Source organism: Saimiri boliviensis, chromosome 17 (assembly GCF_048565385.1).
Source record: "Saimiri boliviensis isolate mSaiBol1 chromosome 17, mSaiBol1.pri, whole genome shotgun sequence".
In the NCBI taxonomy this organism is placed as follows: domain Eukaryota; kingdom Metazoa; phylum Chordata; class Mammalia; order Primates; family Cebidae; genus Saimiri; species Saimiri boliviensis.
The window spans coordinates 48,663,789-48,675,895 of record NC_133465.1 but is presented as its reverse complement, the minus strand read 5'-3'; the positions used below and the strand labels follow the sequence as shown (position 1 = coordinate 48,675,895).

General features: G+C 49.9%; 3 non-coding genes across 3 annotated transcripts; 1 reads left to right on the top strand and 2 right to left on the bottom strand.

Moving 5' to 3' along the window:
• Positions 1 to 626: 626 nt before the first annotated feature.
• On the top strand, positions 627 to 818 carry LOC120367089 (U2 spliceosomal RNA). The gene has a single exon (XR_005581578.2). It is a non-coding gene; the product is annotated as a U2 spliceosomal RNA (small nuclear RNA).
• Positions 819 to 5,168: 4,350 nt separating this feature from the next.
• On the bottom strand, positions 5,169 to 5,359 carry LOC141581954 (U2 spliceosomal RNA). Its single transcript, XR_012514777.1, has one exon. It is a non-coding gene; the product is annotated as a U2 spliceosomal RNA (small nuclear RNA).
• A 5,806-nt stretch (positions 5,360 to 11,165) lies between these two features.
• On the bottom strand, positions 11,166 to 11,356 carry LOC120367091 (U2 spliceosomal RNA). Its single transcript, XR_005581579.2, has one exon. It is a non-coding gene; the product is annotated as a U2 spliceosomal RNA (small nuclear RNA).
• Positions 11,357 to 12,107: the final 751 nt, after the last annotated feature.

Genomic DNA, 12,107 nt, shown 5'->3' with positions numbered 1-12,107 from the left:
TTAAAGCCACCTGCCACCATGCCTGGCTAATTTTTTTTTTTTTTTTTTTTTTTCCTGGTGTCAGCCTCCTGCCTGGCAGAGAAACTCCAGTCCCTGCTCCGGGAAGCCTCTCCAGGCCTTCCGCCGCCCTGACTGGGAAAGAGCCCGTCGTCCAGCAGGTACCAGGCTTGTCTCCCCCCGCCCGATGGTGACGAACGGAAGACCCAGCGCAGCCTGGGCTCCTCTAGTGATGGTGCCCTGGGACCTCGTCGTTCTCCAGGAAAACGTGGACGGCTCTCCGCCGACGGACACTTCCACAGACCCATCTTGCCTTCGCGCCCAGGCTCTCGGTTCTGTCTTTTGGCTGTGTTGACACCAACAAGGGACTCCACCGCGGAGGCCACGCCCCCTGTGAGAGGGCGGGGCGTGCATACTCGAAATGAAAGGCCGGGAACGCGGGAACAAGCACGGGTGTAAGATTTCTTCTTTCAAACGTGGAGAAAAATAAATCCGCCACAGTGTGTAATGACGTGAATAGCGGTGTGGATGAGACAAAGGGAATGGGGCAAGGAGCGAGGCTGGGGCTCTCACCGCGACTGTAATGTGGATGACGGTGGGGCGGTGACGGCGGGGACGCAGGCGACAGCATCGCTTCTCGGCCTTTTGGCTAAGATCAAGTGTAGTATCTGTTCTTATCAGTTTAATATCTGATACGTCCTCTATCCGAGGACAATATATTAAATGGATTTTTGGGAGCAGGGAGTTGGAATAGGAGCTTGCTCCGTCCACTCCACGCATCGACCTGGTATTGCAGTACTTCCAGGAACGGTGCACCCCCGCCTCGGGGGACACAACGTGTTTGCAAAGTCAGACGGCAAGTTTGCGTTTTTTGTGTGTCAGTTTGGCTTGGGTTTCTTACTGCTTCAGGTGTTCAAGTGCTTCTGACTCTTCCGCTTAAGCATTCTCAGGCATGGCAGACGGCGGGCTCCTTAGCTTCCGCTTCCGCTCTGACGCCACCGCTTTCGAAAAGCTATACTTCTTTCGTGTTTGCGAGTACAGTACAGAGAGCCTATTGAATTGTTTCTTGAAAGTCCTGAGATCTCAGCTTGGCAGTAGAGTGCTGGTGACCTCTTAAACTTGAAACTTCTGGGATGGCAAACCATGATGACAGTCTTTTTAAACTCGCATTACAATTTTTCTATTGGGATGCAATTTATAGATTCAGGGATGAGACCGGAAGAGAGCCAGGAGAGATTTGCCATCATGGTTGCAAGGCAGCTGCTGGTGGCTGACCCTGGAAACGATATACCCGCCCAAAAGGGAGGCGGAAGATGCATTGAGCATGAAGGGTGGAGCCACGATGCTTGGAGTCAGGTTCTCCTCCTGTTCGTTCTCTGATAAATAACTTATACCCCTGTACCCCAGCTTTCCCTGGGCAAAAAAGGAAGTTTGTTGCTGGGTGGGTTGGCGCCTGCCTTAAAGTGCCAACGCCTCCGGGGGCTCGAGAGGAAGAAGTTCTTACTAGAAAGACAACGTGGACACGTATGTTTATTGCAGCAGTATTGACAGGAGCAAAGACTTGGAACCAACTCTTTCTTTGTAGGAACACGGATGAAGCTGGAGGCAGTTATTCTCAGCAAACTGACACAGGACCAGAAGACCAAACTCCGCATGTTCTCACTCATAAGTGGAAATGAGAACACGTGGACACAAGGGAGGGGAACATCACACACTGGGGCCCGAAGGGGGTTGGGAGCCAAGGGGAGAGACAGCAAATACGTCGTAATACGTAATGCATGTGGGGCTTAAGGTCTAGATGACTGGTTGAGAGGTGCCGCTAACCACCATGGCACACGTGTACGTATGTATTCCAGAAGTTACAAAGAAAAAAAAAAAAAAGGAAGAAGTTTCAAGTTTAGGCTGGGCAACATTGGCGAACCCCATCCCTTTAAGAAACAAACAAAAAAGGCCGGGCGCGGTGGCTCAAGCTTGTAATCCCAGCACTTTGGGAGGCCAAGGCTGGTGGATCACGAGGTCAAGAGATCGAGACCGTCCTGGTCAACATGGTGAAACCCCGCCTCTACTAAAAATACAAAAAATTAGCTGGGCATGGTGGCACGTGCCTGTAATCCCAGCTACTCGGGAGGCTGAGGCAGGAGAATTGCCTGAACCCAGGAGGCGGATGTTGCGGTGAGCCGAGATCGCGCCATTGCACCCCAGCCTGGGTAGCAAGAGCGAAACTCCGTCTCAAAAAAAAAAAAAAAAAAAAAAAAGAATGGGAGGTTTCCGTGAGCTGTGATTCCTCCAGTAAACTGTAGTCTGGATAACTGAGTGAGCCTCTGTTAAAAAGAAAAACAAAAGTAACCAACATAAAAGTTATTTATGTTCGGTGGTTCAAGCCTGTAATCCCAGCACTTTGGGAGGCCGAGGCGGGTGGATCACGAGGTCGAGAGATTGAGACCATCCTGGTCAACATGGTGAAACCCTGTCTCTACTAAAAATACAAAAAATTAGCTGGGCATGGTGGCACGTGCCTGTAATCCCAGCTACTCGGGAGGCTGAGGCAGGGGAATTGCCTGAACCCAGGAGGCGGAGGTTGCAGTGAGCCGAGATCGCGCCATTGCACCCCAGCCTGGGTAACAAGAGCGAAACTCCGTCTCAAAAAAAAAAAAAAAAAAAAAAAATTAGCTGGGCATGGTGGCACGTGCCTGTAATCCCAGCTACTCAGGAGGCTGAGGCAGGAGAATTGCCTGAACCCAGTAGGCGGAGGTTGCGGTGAGCCGAGGTCGCGCCATTGCACTCCAGCTTGGGTAACAAGAGCGAAACTCCGTCTCAAAAAAAAAAAAAAAAAAAAAAAAAAGAATGGGAGGTTTCCGTGAGCTGTGATTCCTCCAGTAAACTGCAGTCTGGATAACTGAGTGAGCCTCTGTCAAAAAGAAAAGCAAAAGTAACCAACATAAAAGTTATTTATGTTCGGTGGCTCAAGCCTGTAATCCCAGCACTTTGGGAGGCCGAGGCGGGTGGATCACGAGGTCGAAAGATCGAGACCATCCTGGTCAACATGGTAAAACCCCGTCTCTACTAAAAATACAAAAAAACTAGCTGGGCGTGGTGGCGCGTGCCTGTAATCCCAGCTACTTCGGAGGCTGAGGCAGGAGAATTGCCTGAGCCCAGGAGGCGGAGGCTGCGGTGAGCCGAGGTCGCGCCATTGCACTCCAGCCTGGGTAACAAGAGCGAAACTCCGTCTCAAAAGAAAAAAAAAAAAAAAAAAAAGAGATCGAAACCATCGTGGTCAACATGGTGAAACCCTGTCTCTACTAAAAATACAAAAAATTAGCTGGGCATGGTGGCGCGTGCCTGTAATCCCAGCTACTCAGGAGGCTGAGGCAGGAGAATTGCTTGAACCCAGGAGGCGGAGGCTGCGGTGAGCCGAGGTCGCGCCATTGCACTCCAGCCTGGGTAACAAGAGCGAAACTGCGTCTCAAAAAAAGAAAAAAGAAAAGAAAAGAAAAGAAAAAAAGTAATTTATGTTGACTTTTACTCATTTAATGCTGCCTGTAAAATCCCGTGGGTACTTTACACTCACAGCGCGGCTCCGCTAGAACTGACCACATTTCCACTGCTCCACAGACACCTGTGGCTAGCGGCTGCCATGCTGCCCTGTGTGGGCAATGGAATGGGGAAGACAAGACAGGACAGAGATTGGGGTGGCATGAAATGAGAAAAAAACAGCCGCCGGGAGACAAAAAAAAAAAAAAAATGTTTCTTTTTTTTTTTTGAGACGGAGTTTCGCTCTTGCTACCCAGGCTGGGGTGCAATGGCGCGATCTCGGCTCACCGCAACATCCGCCTCCTGGGTTCAGGCAATTCTCCTGCCTCAGCCTCCCGAGTAGCTGGGATTACAGGCACGTGCCACCATGCCCAGCTAATTTTTTGTATTTTTAGTAGAGGCGGGGTTTCACCATGTTGACCAGGACGGTCTCGATCTCTTGACCTCGTGATCCACCAGCCTTGGCCTCCCAAAGTGCTGGGATTACAAGCTTGAGCCACCGCGCCCGGCCTTTTTTGTTTGTTTCTTAAAGGGATGGGGTTCGCCAATGTTGCCCAGCCTAAACTTGAAACTTCTTCCTTTTTTTTTTTTTTTCTTTGTAACTTCTGGAATACATACGTACACGTGTGCCATGGTGGTTAGCGGCACCTCTCAACCAGTCATCTAGACCTTAAGCCCCACATGCATTACGTATTACGACGTATTTGCTGTCTCTCCCCTTGGCTCCCAACCCCCTTCGGGCCCCAGTGTGTGATGTTCCCCTCCCTTGTGTCCACGTGTTCTCATTTCCACTTATGAGTGAGAACATGCGGAGTTTGGTCTTCTGGTCCTGTGTCAGTTTGCTGAGAATAACTGCCTCCAGCTTCATCCGTGTTCCTACAAAGAAAGAGTTGGTTCCAAGTCTTTGCTCCTGTCAATACTGCTGCAATAAACATACGTGTCCACGTTGTCTTTCTAGTAAGAACTTCTTCCTCTCGAGCCCCCGGAGGCGTTGGCACTTTAAGGCAGGCGCCAACCCACCCAGCAACAAACTTCCTTTTTTGCCCAGGGAAAGCTGGGGTACAGGGGTATAAGTTATTTATCAGAGAACGAACAGGAGGAGAACCTGACTCCAAGCATCGTGGCTCCACCCTTCATGCTCAATGCATCTTCCGCCTCCCTTTTGGGCGGGTATATCGTTTCCAGGGTCAGCCACCAGCAGCTGCCTTGCAACCATGATGGCAAATCTCTCCTGGCTCTCTTCCGGTCTCATCCCTGAATCTATAAATTGCATCCCAATAGAAAAATTGTAATGCGAGTTTAAAAAGACTGTCATCATGGTTTGCCATCCCAGAAGTTTCAAGTTTAAGAGGTCACCAGCACTCTACTGCCAAGCTGAGATCTCAGGACTTTCAAGAAACAATTCAATAGGCTCTCTGTACTGTACTCGCAAACACGAAAGAAGTATAGCTTTTCGAAAGCGGTGGCGTCAGAGCGGAAGCGGAAGCTAAGGAGCCCGCCGTCTGCCATGCCTGAGAATGCTTAAGCGGAAGAGTCAGAAGCACTTGAACACCTGAAGCAGTAAGAAACCCAAGCCAAACTGACACACAAAAAACGCAAACTTGCCGTCTGACTTTGCAAACACGTTGTGTCCCCCGAGGCGGGGGTGCACCGTTCCTGGAAGTACTGCAATACCAGGTCGATGCGTGGAGTGGACGGAGCAAGCTCCTATTCCAACTCCCTGCTCCAAAAATCCATTTAATATATTGTCCTCGGATAGAGGACGTATCAGATATTAAACTGATAAGAACAGATACTACACTTGATCTTAGCCAAAAGGCCGAGAAGCGATGCTGTCGCCTGCGTCCCCGCCGTCACCGCCCCACCGTCATCCACATTACAGTCGCGGTGAGAGCCCCAGCCTCGCTCCTTGCCCCATTCCCTTTGTCTCATCCACACCGCTATTCACGTCATTACACACTGTGGCGGATTTATTTTTCTCCACGTTTGAAAGAAGAAATCTTACACCCGTGCTTGTTCCCGCGTTCCCGGCCTTTCATTTCGAGTATGCACGCCCCGCCCTCTCACAGGGGGCGTGGCCTCCGCGGTGGAGTCCCTTGTTGGTGTCAACACAGCCAAAAGACAGAACCGAGAGCCTGGGCGCGAAGGCAAGATGGGTCTGTGGAAGTGTCCGTCGGCGGAGAGCCGTCCACGTTTTCCTGGAGAACGACGAGGTCCCAGGGCACCATCACTAGAGGAGCCCAGGCTGCGCTGGGTCTTCCGTTCGTCACCATCGGGCGGGGGGAGACAAGCCTGGTACCTGCTGGACGACGGGCTCTTTCCCAGTCAGGGCGGCGGAAGGCCTGGAGAGGCTTCCCGGAGCAGGGACTGGAGTTTCTCTGCCAGGCAGGAGGCTGACACCAGGAAAAAAAAAAAAAAAAAAAAAAAATTAGCCAGGCATGGTGGCAGGTGGCTTTAACCCCAGCTACCTGGGATACTGAGACAAGAGAATTGCTTAAACCGGGGAGGTGGAGGTTGCAATGAGCCAAAATTGCACCATTGCACTCCAGCCTGCATTGAAAGAGCAAGACTTTGTCTCAAAACAAGAAAAAGAATATTAACTGAAATAACTCAGTAAAAAAAATTAAAACCCCAAGAATTCTTTACACATGGTACATTTGTCCGTTTAATTTTAACTGCTTTTTAAGTGCATTTGCACATTTTTTTTTCTCAGTTTGTCATTTGTCTTTTGCTCTGCTTACGATGTTTTGTGTCCTGCAGAGAATTATTTGTTTCCTATATACAGTACTCCGATATATCAATCTTTTCTAAAAATGTGGCTTCTGGATTTTCAGTCAGGGTTAGAAGGACCGCTCCAACTCCAAAGTTACACAATTAGTCTTGCAAGTTTTCCTCTGCTTTTCTTAATGTATTGTTTTGCATTTAAGTATTTTATCCATTTAAATTTTTTCCTGATACTCAGATGAAAGTGTGACTGAACTTTATCACTGTTTCCCCAGAAGATGGCTGCACTGTTGTCTCAGTATCACTCACGGGATAATTTGCCTTTTCCCACCTACTTGAGATGCCAACTTTTTACCATTTCCTTTCATTTATTTTTTATTTCATTTTACTTTACTTTTGAGACAGAGTCTCACTCTGTTGCCCAGGCTGGAGTGCAGTGGCACGACCTTTGCTTGAACTCCTGAGCTCAGGCAATCCGCTCGCCTCGGCCTCTCAGAGTGCTAGGATTATGGGTGTGAGCCACCGGGCCTGCCTGGCCAATTTATGGTCAACTTCAATGCAGCAATCTTCATATTGCCTCTGACTGAGCCACGTGAATGGAACGGTAGGTGGGCACTGGATAGTGACGTACATGCGGCGAACTTGAATGTAGTGATCTTCAGATGGCCTCGGACTAAACCAAGTGATTGAAAAAGTAGTGAGACTCTGCACGGTGATGCACACGAGGTCGCCTTGAGTGCAGTGCAGCGGCCTCCGTATCACATCTGACTGAGCCAAGCGAATGGAAAAGTCATCAGCCCTTGTATAGTGAGCTACACACGGCAAACCTGCGTGCAGCCAGCTTCATAGCGCATCTGAGCCAAGTGAATGGGAAGCGAGTCAGACTCTGGTGATGTACGTGTGGTCAATGTGAACGCAGTGATCTCCATACCGTATCTACTGAGCCAGGTGAATCAAAAAAAGAGACTCAGTAGCAGAGTGATGTTCACGCAGTAACTGGAATTCAACAATCTTCATAACACATCTAACTGAACCAAGTGAATAAAAGACTAGTCAGACTCTGGAGAGCAAAGTGCGTGCCATAAACTTAAATGACAGGATCTTCGTACCCCCCTGACTGAGCCAGATGAATTGAAAAGTAGTTAGACAGGCCGGGCGTGGTGGCTCACACCTGTAATCCCGGCACTTTGGGAGGCTGAGGCTGGGGGATCATGAGGTCAAGAGATCGAGACCATCCTGGCCAACGTGGTGAAACCTCATCTCCACTAAAAATACCAAAAAAAAAAAAATAAATAAAAAAATAAAAAAAAATTAGCTGGGCGTGGTGGTACATGCCTGTAGTCCCAACTGCTCAGGAGGCTGAGACTCCGTCTCCAAAAAAAGACTCCTAACAGTGATGTACACACCATGACGTCGAAGGCAGCCGTCTTCATACTGCATGTGAGTCAGCCAAGTGAATCACAAAGAAGCCAGGATCTGGATAGTAACGTACACACAGAAAACTTGAATGCAGCGATCATGTTACAGGAAGGGGGCTCCAATCCAGACCCCAAGAGAGGGTTCTTCAATTTCCAGCAAGAAAGAATTCAAGGCGAGTCCGCAGTGCAAAGTAAAAGCAAGGTTTCTAAGAAAGTAAAGTGGTAAAAGAACAGCTACTCCACAGACAGAGACCTCAGGTGATCTGCCCTCCTCGGCCTCCCAAGGTGTTGGGATTACAGGTGTGATCCACCACACCCGGCCCAACCCACTCTCTTTTAGGAAAGAGTCTAATACCCCTAAGTTGGCCCTCGAAGCCAATCCCACTCTTTCCCCGGGTCCCCACCACTTACCTACCCTAAGTCGTCCAATCAGTGCTGCAGTCTATTTTCTTTGGGTTGGGGGAGTTTCTTGGGTATCACCCCTTCCGTCGTTTGCCAGAATTATGTTACAGGACCCCAACACTTACCCAAGGTAGCAGTTGGGTCACGGTTTCTGCCCTACAGCCCCGTCTGTGGTCGCTAGAACTATGTCCCAGGAAAGGGGCCCCAGATCCAGACCACAAGAGAGGGTTCTTGGATCTCACGCAAGAAATAATTCAGGGTGAGTCCACGGTGCAAAATAAAAGCAAGTTTGTTTCATTTATTTATTTATTTTTGAGATGGAGTTTCACTCTTGTTGCCCAGGCCGGAGTACAGTGGTGCAATCTCGGTTCACTGCAACGTTTGCCTCCCCGGTTGCAGTGATTCTCTTGCTTCAGCCTCCTGAGTAGCTGGGATTACAGGTGTGCACCACCATGCCCGGCTAATTTTTGTGTTTTTAGTAGAGATGGAGTTCCATCATGTTAGTCAGGCTGGTATCAAACTCGTGATCTGCCCGCCTGGGCCTCCCAACGTGCTGGGATTACAGGCGTGAGCCACCGCGCCTGGCTTTTTTTGGTTTGTTTTTTTGAGACAGAGTCTCACTCTGTTGCCCAGGTCGGAGTGCAATCAATACTGAGATCTCAGCTCAGTACAACCTCTGCCTCCCAGGTTCAAACAATTCTCCTGCCTCAGCCTCCCCAGTAGCTGGGATTACAGGTGCATGCCACCACACCCAGGGTTTTTTGTTTTGTTTTGTATTTATAGTAGAGATGGGGTTTCACCATGTTGGCCAGCCTGCTCTCAAACACCGTACCTCAGGCGATCCATCCACCTTGGCCTCCCAAAGTGCTGGGATTACAGGTGAGAGCCACCGCGTCCCGCCATTTTTCTTTTCTGTTCTGTTCTTTTATTGAGATAATGTCATACTCTGTCACCCAGGCTGGAGTGCAGTGGGAGTGCAGTGATCTCAGCTCACCGCAACCTCCACCTCCCAGGTTCAAGCGATTCTCCTGCCTCAGCTTCCTGAGCAGCTGGGACTACAGGCGCAAATCACCATGCCCAGCTAATTTTTGTATTTTTAGTAGAGACAGGGTTTCACTGTGTTAGCCAGGGTGATCTGCCTCCTCGGCCTCCCAAAGTGCTGGGACAACAGAAATGAGCCACTGTGCCCGGCCTCCAATCTCTCTCTTTCTTTTCTTTTTCTTTCTTCCTTTCTCTTCTCTCTCTCTCTCTCTCTCTCTCTCTCTCTCTCTCTCTCTCTCTCTCCCCCTTCCTTTCTTTCCTGACGGGGTTTCACCATGTTGGCTAGGATGGTCTCGATCTCCCGACCTCGTGATCCTCACGCCTCAGCCTCCCAAAGTGCTGGGATTACAGGCGTGAGCCACCACGCCCGGCCCTTCCAATTTCTTTTAAGTTTCCTCAAAATGGCTATTTTGAGTTCTCTTTCTGAAACATCACGTCTCCGTTTCTCTGGAATTGGTCCCTGGTGCCTTATTTAGTTGGTTTGGTGAGACCACGTTTTCTAGGATGGTCTTGATGCCCATGGATGTTTGTTTTGTCTTCGAATGGAAGAGTTTGGCATTTATTGTATCTTTCCCAGTCTGGGCTTAGTTTCTGTGTGTCCTTCTTCGGAAGGCTTTCTGCAATTCCAGGGTATGTGTGCCCCAAGCCCAATAATGCTGTGATTCTCAGAGACTTGTAGAAGTACTGCCCTGGTGGTCTTGGATGAGATCCGGAAGAATTCTCTGGATTATCAGGCAGAGACTCTTGTTCTTTTCCCTTACTTTCTCCCAACCAAACGGAGTCTCTCTCTGTGCTGTGATGCCTGGAACTGGGGGTGAGGAGACAAGCAACCCTGTGGCTATCACCACCGGTGCTGTGCGGGTTCAGACTCCAACCCAGCACAGCACCGGTCTCACTAAGTCCTGCTATATCCACTGCCTGGTACCACCTATGTTCTCTCAAGGCCCTAGAGCTGTACCAGTGTTAAACCCTAGAGCCAGCCAGGTTTATGTCCCTCCCTTCGGGGCAGTGAGCTCCCTCAAGCCCTGGGTGGGTGCTCGGATGCTGTTTGGGAGCCAAGGTCTGGAGTCAAGACCTTAGAAATGTAACTGATGTTTTATTCTACCGCAGTTAAGCTCCCACGCAAACCACGAGAAAAAAGTTCTCCCCACTCTTGGCTAACTTTTGAAAGATGCCACCGATGAGGTTTCCTAGCCAAACCACCTTTCTTCTTCACAGGGACCAGGCAAGGTACCTGGTAATTCCCTGCCGGGATGGAATGAAAAAGTCAAAGGTCAGGTGGGGTGGCTCAGGCCTGTAATCCTGGCACTTTAGAAGGTCAAGGCCAGCGGATCACTTGAGGTCAGGATTTGAGACTATGTTGGCCAACACGGTGAAACCCCGCCTCTACTAAAAATACATAATTAGCCAGGCGTGGTGGGGAGATTGGGACAGGAGAATAGCTTGAACCCGGGAGGTGGAGGTTGCAGTGATCCAAGATGACACCACTGGACTCCAGCTTCGGGGAGAGAGCGCACGCGATTCTCCCTTCAAAAAAATAAACAACGAAAAATAGAAAAGTTAGCCGGAGCCAGGCGCGGTGGTGGACGCCTGTTGTCCCAAGTATTGGGGAGGCTGAGGCGGGAGGACGGCCTGAGCGCGGAACGGGAAGTTTGAAGGACGAGAGACCGCGCCCCCTACGCTCCAGCCCGGTAAACAAAGCGACACTTGTCTCCAAGACAGAAAAAGAGAAAAGGAAAAACCCCAAAGAAGTAACCAGAGCATCGCATAAACGGGAAGACCAAAGAAAGTTGCTATTTCACCTCCTTCACCCTCTAACTGCGGGAGTCTGAAACTTACCGATAATAATCGCTTGTGGGTGTGTCAGGTGACCCGCAAACAATACGTCGTTGCAGTTTCAAACATGACACCACCACTGCAACCCAACAGCCGGAAGAACCTCGCCGAAACCACCCGCGAAAGAAGAGCGGTGTCGAAAACACAGGTAAAAACCGCTCACCTCCGCAAGCCGAAGTTCTCGTCTCTCTTTGTCACGCCACATTTGTCCCCCAGAGGGGGTGCACCGTTCCTGGAAGTACTGCAATACCAGGTCGATGCGTGGAGTGGACGGAGCAAGCTCCTATTCCATCTCCCTGCTCCAAAAATCCATTTAATATATTGTCCTCGGATAGAGGACGTATCAGATATTAAACTGATAAGAACAGATACTACACTTGATCTTAGCCAAAAGGCCGAGAAGCGATAACGACCTTCTCCGCGCAGGCCACGGTACACATTCGCCCACTCACCCTGAGCTCACGGTAAGAAAAGTCATCTTCAAGTAAAGAAGTCCTCTCTTCCCTACCTTCACACGGTATTCCGTGTTACAATTTGCAACATGGTATAAGTAATGCTGTTGCAAGTTTGGGGGGATATTTACTTTCTCTTTTTGCTCCCATAGCTCCCGGGAGAAACAGCCATTTTAAATTTGCATGCCCCGCCCCACAGGCGCCGAGCTCCTTTCTCCCCGCCAGCCCGCCTACCGCGGCACCGGAAAGCGCTTCTTAATCCCCGGGATCGCGGGAAAGCTCCTTCCGCTTCTAGGCCCTTCAATAGGAAAAGCCCAAAACGAAAACCGCAAGAAGAGTTTTAGGAGGCGTTTCTTTCCAACATCTCTCTCTCTCTTTCTGTCTTCTTTCTCTCCTCTCCTCCCCTCCTCCTCTTGTTTCTCTCTCTCTCTCTCTCTCTCTCTCTCTCTCTCTCTCTGTCTCTCTCTCTCTCTCTCTCTCCTCTCTCTCCTCTCCTCTCTTTCTCTCTCCCTCTCCCTCTCCCTCCCTCCCTCCCTCCCTCCCTCCTCTTTTTCAGTCCTGACCTACCTCTAGCTGGCTTCCAACATTTCTTCACACATTTTTTTTTTTTTTTCCCCACACACAACGTTGAAAGAATTGTTGGGTGAGCACCCGTGTCGCCACCCCCCACGCCCGGCGTCACCGTGCTGGACGTGCTTCGTTATAT